The sequence below is a fragment of the Erinaceus europaeus genome, chromosome 10 (genome assembly GCF_950295315.1).
Source record: "Erinaceus europaeus chromosome 10, mEriEur2.1, whole genome shotgun sequence".
In the NCBI taxonomy this organism is placed as follows: Eukaryota; Metazoa; Chordata; class Mammalia; order Eulipotyphla; family Erinaceidae; genus Erinaceus; species Erinaceus europaeus.
In genome coordinates this window covers 64,017,331-64,030,725 of record NC_080171.1, presented here as the reverse complement: position 1 = coordinate 64,030,725, position 13,395 = coordinate 64,017,331, and the positions used below count along the sequence as shown (strand labels likewise).

Genomic DNA, 13,395 nt, shown 5'->3' with positions numbered 1-13,395 from the left:
TTGCAGACAAAAAATATCTAGATATAAACTGAACTTAGAAGCTTGTTCTTCTCTTTAGAGAGTAGTAAAATACAGAATTAAGACTTGCAGTTGACTGCTCATTATAAATAAAAAGTATATTCTGGGGATTGGGCGGTAGCGCCACGGGTTAAGCTCACATGGCACAGAGCACAAGGACCCATGCAAGAATCCTGGTTCGAGCCCCGGCTCCCCAACTGCAGGGGAGTCGCTGCACAGAGCATGAAGCAGGTCTGCAGGTGTCTGTCTTTCTCTCCCCCTCTCTGTCTTCCACTCCTCTGTCCATTTCTCTCTGCCCTATCCAACAATAACGACATTAATAACAACAATAATAATTAAAACCACAAAAAAATGATAAAACAAAGGCAACAAAAGAGAAAAAAAAGCCTCCAGGAGCAGTGGATTCGTGGTGCAGGCACTGATCCCCAGCAATAACCCTGGAGGCCAAAAAAAAAAGTATAGTCCATGATAAATAAACAGGTGTTTTGTTTGCTGTTGATTCGTCTATGTAGAAGTAGGTCCAAAATTGTACTCTCTGAAATGAAATCTTAGTTGTGGACTTCTGAATATTGATACAGATTTTTGGAATGTTAGCCCAACACTTACACTACTAGCATTGTGGCCGATTTTGAGTTATTAAAATAGCCAAAAAATAGTTTTCTTTTTTAATGAGCTCTTTTGCTCTATAATAATTTTAAAATGTCAGCTTAATCAATAATATGTACAGTACCAGAGTCTCTAGGCATTTAAAATGTCAGTTTTTTAATTTTGAAAAATGGATATTGCCATTACAAAATCATCTGGTCAAGCATTTGCATTATATTATGCTTAATGCAGAGACTTACATCATACTTAGAATGTCTTCATCAATTATATCAAGAAGATATAAAGCTTGGGGATCTTTACATCTGATATTCAATTACCAGATATCAGGGTCTGATTAATTTTCCCAATTTATTCTCTACACAGTGCAATAAAATGCATAATAAAAGGAAATTCAAAGCTGCTTTAAATTTTCTCCATGTACAAATCAATAGCTACATTAATCCTTACCAAATTCATATGGCATCTTTGGAGCCTCTTAAAATATAAGTGAAGGATAAATGACAAAACTAGTGTACTACCAGTGTATTACTAGTGTAGGGACCAGGCAGTGGTGCACCTTGTTAAGGGCACGTATCACAGTGCACAAGGGCCCAAGTTCAAGCTTCTGGTCCCACCTGCAGAGGGAAAGCTTCACAAGTGGTGAACCAATGCTGCTGTTGTCTCTGTGTCTCTCTTCCTCTATATTTCTCCACCTCCCTCAATTTCTCTGATTCTATTTAATAATAAATAAATAAATAAATAAAATACTTAGAAAAGAATCATGACATAAAAGAAACTTGTATAGTCTAAAATGAGGTGTATTTATCTCTTCTATGTATAATGGAAAGGCAAAATAACTTGTTATTAGGATTTATATAAATGAGAAAATCAAAAGTTGAAAGGAAAATAAGTCAGTAAATACTTAAGATATATTTAAAGAGCAAAGTATACAGTAAGCATGTGATATTTAATTTATATGATAAATTACTGCACAAAAAGGAAAAAGAAAAAATATTAGTATTTATTGAGCATGTACTCTGCAGACAGTATAGGGTAATTAGACATGCTTACCACACAGAAGATTCTCAGTGAATGAATTTCAAAACTTACCTGATAAAAGCTATTGACTTTTCTCACATCAGACTCATTATTATGATTGCATAAATACATTACAAATAAGGTTCTGTCATCAACAAATAATTATTAAGCTCTGGAAATATGGTAAACACTGAGTCAAAAGAACATTTGTAGTTTGTGATTAACAGTTTGATATTATATAGACTAATAGTTAAATATAATGAAATGAAAATAATAATCAAGGCATACATTCATTTGTTCAGGGCCATAGAGGAGGGAATAAGTAACATTTTTATTTAAAATGGTGGAGGGGCTGGGAAGTCTTGTCTTACTTCTGGCAATTTGTAAGAAAATGTTATGATCACTTCATCAGAGAACAGTGGGAGATTTTTAATTATTTATTTGTGAGAGAGAAGAGAGGCAGAGAGGACCAGAACATCACTCTGGCATATGAAATTGGAAATTGTTCTTTCAACTGTTCAGTTATTATCATTCAGTTACATGACATCATATTTTGAATCAGAGAATCTGTTTGGCTACCCTTAATTCAAAGATATCTCATAACTTTGGTTAAACATTTTATTTCTTTTCAACTTATCCATTGTAAAAAATAATGAACACTTATATGCCATGATAGATCACCAGCTTTTTATAATTTATTTATTTTAGTGTAACAGAGATATTCCAGGACATCTTGACTTCTACATTAGGGTAGAAGGTGAAGGGAATTGAATTTAGGACCTCATAGCCTCAGACATGAAGGTATTTTGCATAACAACTGTTATTTACATACCATCTATAATTAATTTTAATTTAAAATTATTCTTTCATTTAAAGAATTTATTTATTTATTCATGAGAAAGATAGGAGGAGAGAAAGAACCAGACATCACTCTGGTACATATGCTGCCGGGGATCAAACCAGGACCTCATTGTTGAGAATCCAATGCTTTATCCACTGTGCCACCTCCTGGACCACTAAAATTATTCTTATTGTCTAATTCTATATGGGCTAAATACTTTTATTTTATTATGCAAAAGTAATCTAAAACTTATCAGTATTAATAATAAAGTTTTATAAATCCTTAAAATTTATTTAAAGTAAATGGCTATGTATTTAGAATGACTAACTTTTCCATGATATTTCATTTCTTTAAAAACAAAATGTTCAGGACACAAAATGTAAACTGAAAATATGGGTATATAGTTGTATCCATAATAGTGAAACTGTCTTATGAAAGAATCCAGGAAAATGATTAATGATGTGAGAAAGTTTCAGGAAAGTAAATTAAAACCTCCTCAAGATCCCTAAGCAATATCCTGTATTAATAAGAACTATGTAAAAAGCTTAAAAGATGACCTATTAAAATTAAATCTAGACTTTTGTTATAACTCTTTTATTAATAGGTTACTTTGCAAGTACAAAGTTAACACCAAGATTTGACAAGAGTAGGGGCATTCAAGTACAATACAATGCAGTGAATATGCAAGGAGTTGAGAAAAGTTCAGTGTAGTTGGAGTCCTTGAGGTCCATTCAAACTGACTCAAGTTATATCAAGCCCTACTACAGTTATAGTGCAGTGTTATGGTATATAGTATTGTCACTGAGAAATTGTGATGGGTTTAAAGGCCCTTTTCACTTGCTTACTTTTCTTTTTTATCTTTCTTTCTTTCCCTTTTTTCCCTTCCTCTCTTCCCTTCCCTTCCTCCCTTATTCCCTCTTTCTCTGCTATCTTTTATCATTGAGGTTTATTGGGGTTTCATTGGATTGCTTTTTTTTTTTTTTTTGCCTCCTGGGTTATTGCTGGAGTTCAGTGCCTGCACAGCAAATCTACAAAGCTACTCAAAGGCTGAACCAATGGTGTCTGTCTGTCTGTCTGTCTATCTATCTATATATCTATCAGTCCCTCTGAGTCCTCTCAATTTCTCTCTCCTACCGAATAAAGTAGGAAAAAAACAGAGTGGGGGTGGGGGTAAGGCCACCTGGGAGCAGGGGATTCCTAGTGCTGGTGTTGAGCCCCTGTGATAACCCTGGAGGAAAAAAACAAACAAACAAAACATAGAGAAATACAACACCTTCCTGCACTGCCTTGGTACTTCCAAATGATGTGGTGCTTGAATGGCAAAGCAGGGGCCCTCTCAGATACACTTTTTTACTTGCCTTATAAGGGATCATTTTTTAAGTAGGAATCAACCTCCCCTTTCCTGGAAGCATGTACACTCAAGGTTCTACTTTCTCAGTAATGAGCAGATTAGAAACTTAAACATTTTGCACTGGTAAGAATTGCCATATGGGGTGAAATAAGTCACTCAATACTCACTATAGCTCTGAAAACCTAGACTACTTACAAAAACCTAGACTCTACTTCCAGCCCAACTTGCTCTCAGGAGGTCATTCATTCCCTTTGGATGTCTACTTCCATGATAGATGAAACATGATATGAAATCATGTTATTTGATTGTTCTTCTGAGCCAACACTATATCACGAATTATGGAATCAGAAACTTTCTCCAAGAACCCATTTATCTCTAGTCTATATTGTTTCCTATTGTCATGATGGCTTATAAACACATTTTGTGGAATTCATTTGAATAATAAGATTCAAGTGCAGGTATAACTGTGATAATGGAGTTGATTCATTCAATGAGGTTTCACTTTTAAGTGTTTCCAGTACACTTTTTAAAAAAAATTTTTATTGGGGAATTAAATGTTTTACATTCAACAGTATACACAATGGCTTGTACATGCATAACATTTCCCAGTTTTCCATATAACAATACAACCCCCACTAGGTCCTCTGTCATCCTTCTTGGATCTGGATTCTCCCCACCCACCCACTCCAGAGTCTTTTACTTTGGTGCAATACACCAATTCCAGTTCAGGTTCTACTTGTGTTTTCTTTTCTGATCTTGTTTTTCAACTTCTGCCTGAGAGGGAGATCATTCCATATTCATCCTTCTATTTCTGACTTACTTCACTTAACATTAATTTTTCAAGGTCCATCCAAAATAGGCTGAAAATGGTGAATTCACCATTTTTTATAGCTGAGTAGTATTCCATTGTATATATATACCACAACTTTCTCAGCCACTCATCTGTTGTTGGACACCTGGGTTGCTACCAGGTTTTGGCTATTACAAATTGTGCTGCTAAGAACATATGTGTACACAGATTTTTTTGGATGGGTGTGTTGAGGTACCAGGAGGGGAATTGCGGAATCACAGCGTTGATCCATTTCTAGCCTTATGAGAGTTCTCCAAACTTTCTCCACAGAGGTTGGACCAAATAACATTCCCAGAAACAGTGTAGAAGGGTGCCTTTGACCCCACAACCTCTCCAGCATTTGCTGCTGTTATCTTTTCTGATGTATGACATTCTCATAGGAGTGAAGCATCTATGTTCATCAGAGATACTGGTCTATAGTTTTCTTTTTTGGTTGCGTCATTGTTTGCTTTTGGTATCAAAGTGATGTTGGCTTCATAGAAGGTGGAAGACAGTATTCCATTGTCTTCAATCTGCTTGAAGACTTTTAAAAGTAGGGGTATTAGTTCTTCCTTGAAGGTTTTGTAGAATTCATTTGTAAAACCATCTAGTCCAGGACTTTTATTTTTGGGAAGATTTTTGACAACTGTTTCAATTTCATTAGCTGTGATGGCCTGTTCATGCTATCTACTTCCTCTTTACTTAGTTTTGGAAGTTGGTAGGTATCTAGGAAATCTTCCATTTCTTTCAGGTTCTCTAGCTTGGTGGCATATAGTTGTTCATAGAAGCCTCGTATGATATGTTGAATTTCTGCAGTGTCTGTTGTGATATCTCCTCTTTCATTTAGTATCCGATTTATTTGGGTCTTTTCCCTTTTTTGTTTTGGGAGTCTGGCTAAAGGTTTGTCGATTTTATTCACTCTTTCCAAGAATCAACATTTACTTTCGTTGATCTTTTGTTCTTTTGTTTCGTTGATCTGTTTTCTTATTTTCAATGTTATTGATTTCTGCCGTAACCTTAATACTTTAATGATTTCTGTCCTTCTGGTTGCTTTAGGGTTCCTTTGTTCTTCTTCTTCTAGGTCTTTAAGATGTGCAATCAGGCTGTTTATTTGTGCTTTTTCTTGTTTCCTAATGTGTGCTTGTATGGCTATGAACTTCCCTCTGAGTACTGCCTTAGCTGTGTCCCAAATATTTTGATAGCTTGTGTCTTCATTTTCATTGAAGTCTTGAAACATTTTGATTTCTTCCCTGATTTCCTCTTTGACCCAGAGGTTAAGAAGTGTACTGTTGAGCTTCCACATTTTGGGACTATTACTAATCTTTTGTTGATTGTTAAGTGTTAGTTTAATTCCACTGTGGTCTGAGAAGATGCTTGGGATGATTTCAATGCTCTTGAATTTGCTGATACTGTCTTTGTGGCCTAACATATGGTCTATCCTTGAGAATGACCCATGTGGATTTGAGTAAAATGTGTATTCCAGTTTCTTGGGATGAATGACTCTGAAAATGTTCAATAGTTCTAGTTTATCTATCTCTTCATTTAGCTCCCTTATGTCTTTATTGATTTTCTTCCTGGATGATCTGTCAAGTTGAGGGAGTGGGGTGTTGAAGTCCGCTACTATGACTGTGTTGCTGTTAATATATTGCTGTAGCTCTTTCAGTAGACATTTGATGTATTTAGATGGCTTCTCATTGGGTGCATAGATGTTAATAATTATTAAGTCCTCTTGATTGACTGACCCTCTGAGCATTAAGTAGTGTCCATTCCTATCTTTTTTAATCTTATCTATTTTAAAGTCTATTGTCTATTTTAAAGTCAGATATGAGAATAGCTGTTCCTGCTCTTTTTTGTGGGCCATTGGCCTGTATGATAGTTTTCCATCCTTTCACTTTAAGTGTGTTTGTCTTGTTGAGGTAGGTGGGTTTCCTGTAGACAGCATATTGTTGGGTTGTATTTTCTGATCCATCTTCCTACTCTGTGTCTTTTAATAGGTGAATTCAGGCCATTGACATTTATTAATATCAAAGACTGAAGATATTTTAATGCCATTCTTGTAGAGTTTTAGAGTGTTCTGATATATGTCCTATTTATGATGGTCTTACTGTTTATAGAAGACCTTTCAGAACTTCTTTCAGGGCAGGCTTGGTGATAGTTGATTCCTTCAACTGTTGCTTGTCTGAGAAGGTTTTGCTTCCATCTAGTCTGAATGACAGTCTAGCAGGATATAATATTCTTGGTTGAAAGCCTTTCTCACTGAGCACTCGATAGATATCTTGCTATTCTCTTCTGGCCTGTAGTATTTGTGTGTAGAAGTCTGCTGCTAATCTTATGGGCTTTCCTCTGTAGGTGACTCTTTGTTTTTTTTTTCTTGCAGCCTTCAGGATCCTTTCTTTATCCTTATTCCTTCCATTGTAAATATGATGTGTCTTGGTGTCTTTAAGTCTGGGTTAATTCTGTTTGGGACCCTCTGGGCTTCTTGAATCTTTATGTCTTTGATGTTGTCTAGACTAGAGAAGTTTTCAGCTATTATGGCCTGAAGAATGTTTTCTTCACCTCCTCTCTTTCTTCCTCTGGTAAGCTAATAATGCATACATGGTTTCTTTTGAAATCATCTCATAGGTCTCTGTTGTTGTTTCAGCATCTCTGAATCTCTTTTTGAGATCTCTTACTTCTTTTTTAGTCGTCTCTAATTTGTCCTCGATCTTGCTAATTCTGTCTTCAGCCTCATTGATTCTATTCTCTCTGCCCTCTACTGTTTTCTGGAGTTCTTCTATTTTGTTTCCCTGTTCTGATACTTTTTTAGCTTGTTCAGCTAGTTGTGTTCTTAGCTCAGTTATTTCAGCTTTCGGCTCTCTAATAACCTTGAGATAGTTAGTGTTTTCTTCCAGAGTCTCATTTGTTGTTTCTGTATTTCTGATTACAATTCTTTCAAACTCTTTATTCACTCCTGTGATTATTTCCTTAGCTAATGTTTGGATGTTGACCTCGATATTTTGTGCCTCACCCTTTGGGGGGCTTTTAGCTGGACTGTTGTCCTGGTTAGTTTCTCCAATGTTTCTTCTTGTTGGTTTACCCATTTTATATATTATGTTATGAGTTCCCTCTCTTAGTACTTTTCAAATTACTGATCACTATTTCCTGGATTGACTTGTGTCTAAGTAAGGTAATTAAAGGGTTCACAGTGGTGGAAGTTAACAGTTGTTTCAATAGTATTCCCTGAGTTGGAGCTCAGTGATTTAAAAGCCTCTTTATTTTTTTTCTTCTCTGTAGGCTATGGGAGCCTGAGGGCTTCTAACTATAAGTAGGCTTCTTAATCACTGACTCCTAACCAAGAGATAAGGCAGGGTGTGGCAGAGATAGTCCGGTGGTTATGCAAAGAGACTTTCACAGCCCCACAGCTATGCCACTGAGGTATAGGTCTTCTCCTGAATTTCCTGGTTAGATCTCTGTCCCCTGGTATCCCTCCCTGCCACTGCTCCAGATTTTTAGGGCAGTAGCAATGGAGACTCAAAGTTGCACTTGGTGAGTCTCCAGGGAGTCCTCTCCTCCCTTCAGCTGTCCCCTTGTTGGTGGAACAGACTGAATGTGGTGTATCAACTGATAGATTGCCTGACTGTTACCAGCCACTTAGTGTCTCCCTAGGCTCCTCTCTGTCACCAGCCACGTGTGTTTGCACTCACTGGTGATTTGGTGGGTTCCTGTAGTCGTTCTGGTCCTGTCTTGTTTCAGTCCCAGGTGGTCTCCTTTGGTATTCCTAGTTGATCCTGGAGAGGAGAGGAGAGGAGATAAACAGATCTGCTGCTGCTCGTAGCCCCACCTCCGGAAGTCCTCTGATAATTTCTGATAGTAGCTTCTGAAATAATTCAGTTGTTAATATAATTTGTATAAATCTAAACTGTCCTTGTTTCTTAAGTTCCACCATTAAGTGTAATACCTGATATTTACTCTTCTCTTTTTGCCTTATATAACTTAACATGATTTCTACTAGTTCCATCCAAGATGAGGCAAAGAAAATTACTTCATCATTTTATATATATTTATATATTAATATAATATAATATAACATTATATATATATATATATATATATATATATATATATATATATATATTCTTTCAATGACCATATGGGTTGTTTCAAAATTAGATTATTATGAATTGTGCTGCAATGAACATTAATTTATTTAAATTTTTGTTTCTGCTTCCATTGGGTAAATCTCCAGGAGAGAAATTACTAGGTCTAAGGGTAGGTCCATTTATAGTGTTCTGAGAATCTCCAGACTTTTCCATAGGGGTTGAACCAATTTACATTCCCATCAACAATGTATTAAAGTTATTTTCCCCACACACACTTGTCAACACTTGTAGGATTTATTTTTTTATATATGATTTTAATCATTTTATGGGTGTGATGATGGTTTATAATACAATTATTGGGTAGAAATTATCACATTACTTTTAGAAAATGGGGAAAATAATAATCAAATTGTCTTTTCCTTAGATAATTGAAGTAGGTTGTGAACTTTAATATTACTTTTAATATTATATATGTACAGTATATCTAAAAGTAGAAGCCACTTAAACACCTATATATTACCTATAGGTGTATCAAATGATGGCTATCCATTTCCCACATAGTATTAATTCTCTTCAGGAAAATGATGGGGCATAGATTAAGAATTCTTCCTAAGATCTACAATAGTAAAGAAAAGGGGGGGGTGGCATATCTGTTTAAGTGTACATAGTAGAAGCCAAGGATCAACTGAAGGATCCAAGTTCAAGCCCCTGGCTCCCCACCTGCAGAAGGGAAGTTTCACAAGCTTCGAAGCAGGTCTTCAGGTATCTCTCTTTTCCTCTCCTCTATATCCACCTCCTCTCTTAATTTCTCTCAGGAAAATAAGGTGGCTAGAGCAAGGGACTTCTCTGTGTGAGGTGCTTGGTCTGATCTTTAGTACTGTACTGTGGAAGCTGTTCTGTGCTGTCTGATCTCTCTCTCTCTGTAATAAATATGTAATTTTGTAAATAAAGATTGAATAGGCATACAACACTAAGTATTCTTAAAACAGTTTTCATAAGGGCCAGGCATTTGTGCACCTATTTAAGCGCCAGGATGCGTGCAAGGATCCAGGAATTCATAATGCCACAACAAACCTCAGCGATAAACCTGGTGAAAAATGTTCATGTTAGTAATATATGTCTAATAATAATAAAACAATTACAAATGTTTTAGTTTTCGTGTTACAACACCTCCTCAGAAAAATAACACGTAACCTAGTGCTTTTAATTTTATAGTGTTTCATAATCTGGAGCCCATTTTCATGCCTTTGAAGTCCCAATCAGATATAATACTCATTGCTATATAATTTTAGGGGAAAAAAGGTATGACAGTAGCAGTATATAAGATGGTACTTTTAAATGCCAATATGGAGTAATAATAAACAATATATAGCTAATCAATATCTTTTTATGAAGACATAACTTGCTGCAAATGCACTATTTCAAACTTCCTTCTTTTTAAACAACAGGAATCAAACAGTGCCATCAAGAGCTGCATCATGAACTGCTTGGACTTCTAAATTGTCCAGTGGATTTTCAATCACACAGGTAAATAATGAATTAATTTTAATTGTATTTTTGGATAAAATGAAGTAACATTTTCTGTCTGAATACCTATTTTAATACTAAGAAGGAAATTGATTTTCTTGTGTTTAATCATACATTTGATTAGGTGAAAGTAGTTACTTTAGTTTGTTAGCATGAAAATGATTAGGGAAAATTTTTGACAAATTGACAGAACTGCTGCTGGAAATACATACATATGTATATATATATATATATATATATCTGCAAAACTATCATATATTCTATTTGATTATTTAAGACAGTCTATAGTAATTTTTGTTTCCTTTTTCAATACCATTTCTGCATCTTCAAATGTTATATATGACAAAAGATATTATTGTTAATATTTTTGTTAATGCTACTGACATTGAAGGCATACTATCAATAATTTCAAATGGAAGTTGTTCATTTTAGGCATTTTAAAAAGTGAGTCCTAAAGGGTATTACATATACTCACTCTATTTTAAAATTAAATATTTAAAAACAGAAGCTACCTCATAGCCATTCAGTAATTTGTGTATGTGAGAAGTGAATGATTTTCTTTTCTGTGGAAAGGCATTAGTGTTCATTCTTTCTCTTCTCTGCTGGTGGTCATTTACCAAGTGTCACAAAAAAGATTTTGCTTTTATTTATTTTGTTTTGTTTTGTTTCAGTTGAATCATTTGCTGTAATTGTCTCCTTTTCACCACCTAAAGTTACATAAAAAAGAATTAGAATTCCAGAAGTTCCTAGGAAGATCAACTAGGGACTATCAAAAAATATGTCTTGCTATACAAATGGAGAGATGTGGATCTTATAGTTGTTGTACTTATGAAGACCTAAAGATGAAGCAAAAACTAACTTATTTTGAAAAATAGGTTTTCTGGAAAATGAGTACTTTTGCTTTCATAATTGTTTTTACATATTGGACAGATGATAAAGAGAAAGAAGGGATGCTTTGCATGTTATTAGCCTACCCTGGTTCAGTGGTGGACACAGACACACAGGTACACACACCAACACACACCAGTCTAGAGCGTTATTTTGGAGCTCAAATGAAGCTGACATACTTTAGGCACAGATACAGGTTTACAGGGGGAAAAAAAAGAAATATATTTCAAAGAGAATAGTAAGAGTGAAGTACAAATAATATGTTGCGTTTATTTATTTAAAAGGGGTGTTATTGACAAAATTTATGTGATGAACTATATGATGAGGCATCTATGTTTCACATCTTATAAGGTTCTCCATTATATTAACTTGGATAAAATAACAGAGACTAAGTGAAGAGTAATGAGAAAAGAACCAGGAGAAATTGTTTCCTTACATATAACAAAACTATCACTTATAAGCCTCTTCTAGTAAAAAAGATCATGCAATGTCAATTAAAATAGGATAAATTTCATGTGATTTAAAGAAATTGTGAAAAAAAATCACCCCTTTGAGTATTTCCTAGTATTTCTTTCTTAGTTTAAATCAACATTTTTCACTACATAAATATATATGAAGTTCTAAAATGTGTCCTTATTTGTAAACCTAAAGAACACTGGTTGTCTTCTTCAGATACAAATTGACAGTAGATAGGGCAAGACTTTCTTTTTTATCAGGAAGACTAGTACACATTTTTAATTTCTTTCTTTTTTTTTTTTTTTTACTTTTATCCTGCCCCTGTCCTGCCCTGCCCCTGCCCTGCCCCGTCCCGCCCCTGTCCTGCCCTGGCCCTGCCCTGCCCTGCCCTGCCCCTGACTGCCCTGCCCTGCCCCTGCCCTGCCCTGTCCCGCCCCTGTCCTGCCCCTGTCCCGGCTCTGCCCCTGCCCTGCCCCTGCCCCTGCCCCTGTCCTGCCCCTGTCCCGGCCCTGCCCCTGTCCCGGCCCTGCCCCTGCCCCTGCCCTGCCCCTGCCCTGCCCCTGCCCTGCCCCTGCCCCTGCCCTGCCATCCCCTGCCCTGCCCCTGCCCTAACCTATCCTGCCCTGCCCCACCCCTGCCCTGCCGCTACCCTGCCGACCTGGGCTTGTACAGGGGGAGGGTGAGCTGGGCGTCAGGGGAGAGATGGAGCGGGCACTGTGCTGGGGGGGAGGGGGGCTGGTACGTCGGGGCGACTGAGATTCCACCCGAAACAAGTCTTAAGGACGCAGCACTTCATTACAGTAAAGACGACGAGAGGAGAGGGGGGGGGGGGGAGGGAAGGCGGAGGAGGAGAGAGGGGAGAGGGGAGAGAGGGAAAGAGGGAAGGAGGAGGAAGAGGAGAGAGGAAGGAGGAGAGGAAGAGAGGAGAAAAGCGATGGGGAAAATGATGATGGAGGAGGGAGGAGATGGAAGAGGAGGAAGGAGAAGAGGAAGGAAAGGAGGAGCGGGGAAGAAGATGATGGAGGAGGATGCTGAGGAGGAGGGGCAGGGGAGGAGCGGGAAGAAGAGGGGCCGGGCAGCAGGTGGCCGCGACCCTGGGCTGAGCCCTGTCTCGGGGCTCTGCGGAGCCACCACATTTTTAATTTCTATTAAATGCCTAGTGACTATTTTCAATATAAATATTTTACTTGATTTTGATAGTATTAAAAAATATATCAAATTCCTATTCAAAATTGTTGGCATTGAGAGCTTTCATTTTACCAAAAATCTCAAGCATAAAACAAGAGTAGAATGAGAGAAAAGACCTCACTCATAGCCTGTTGTTTTTGTTCTAAAACTTTGCTCTTTTTCACTAACATTTATAACTCCCTTTTACTCCAGTACTGATTTTTCCATTGCTCTGGTAGATAAGTCTTTGTTAAAATTAACAAAGGGATATTTTAACATTGCCCCTCCCCCAACATAAGTATTAAACCATTTATTTATTTATTTATTTATTCTGCTTCTAAGATTATTGTTGGAGCTCTGTGTTGGCACTATGATCTGTTCCTAGCAATCATTTTTTTTTCCCCAGTTTATTGGATAGGTCAGAGAGAAATTGTGAGGGGAAAGGGAGGGGGAGGGGAGGAGACAGAAAGAGAGAGAAAGACATCTGCAGATCTGCTTCAAAGCTTGTGAAGCTTCCCTTCTTCATATAGGGAGTCAGGGGCCTGAACCCGGATCCTTGAGCTGGTCCTTGCATTCAGTCCTATGTGCGCTTAACCTGATGCATCACCACCTAGTC

At 37.0% G+C, this 13,395-nt stretch overlaps 1 protein-coding gene across 4 annotated transcripts in view; it reads left to right on the top strand.

Annotated features, from left to right (window-relative positions):
• LINGO2 (leucine rich repeat and Ig domain containing 2) overlaps window positions 1–13,395 on the top strand; it is a 1,295,977-nt gene that overhangs the window by 525,588 nt on the left and 756,994 nt on the right. For all 4 annotated transcript variants that reach the window (XM_060199677.1, XM_060199680.1, XM_060199678.1 and 1 more), the window contains one exon: window positions 10,190–10,268. The gene's annotated coding sequence lies outside the window, so the exon portion shown is untranslated. The remainder of the gene's footprint in view (window positions 1–10,189; window positions 10,269–13,395) is intronic.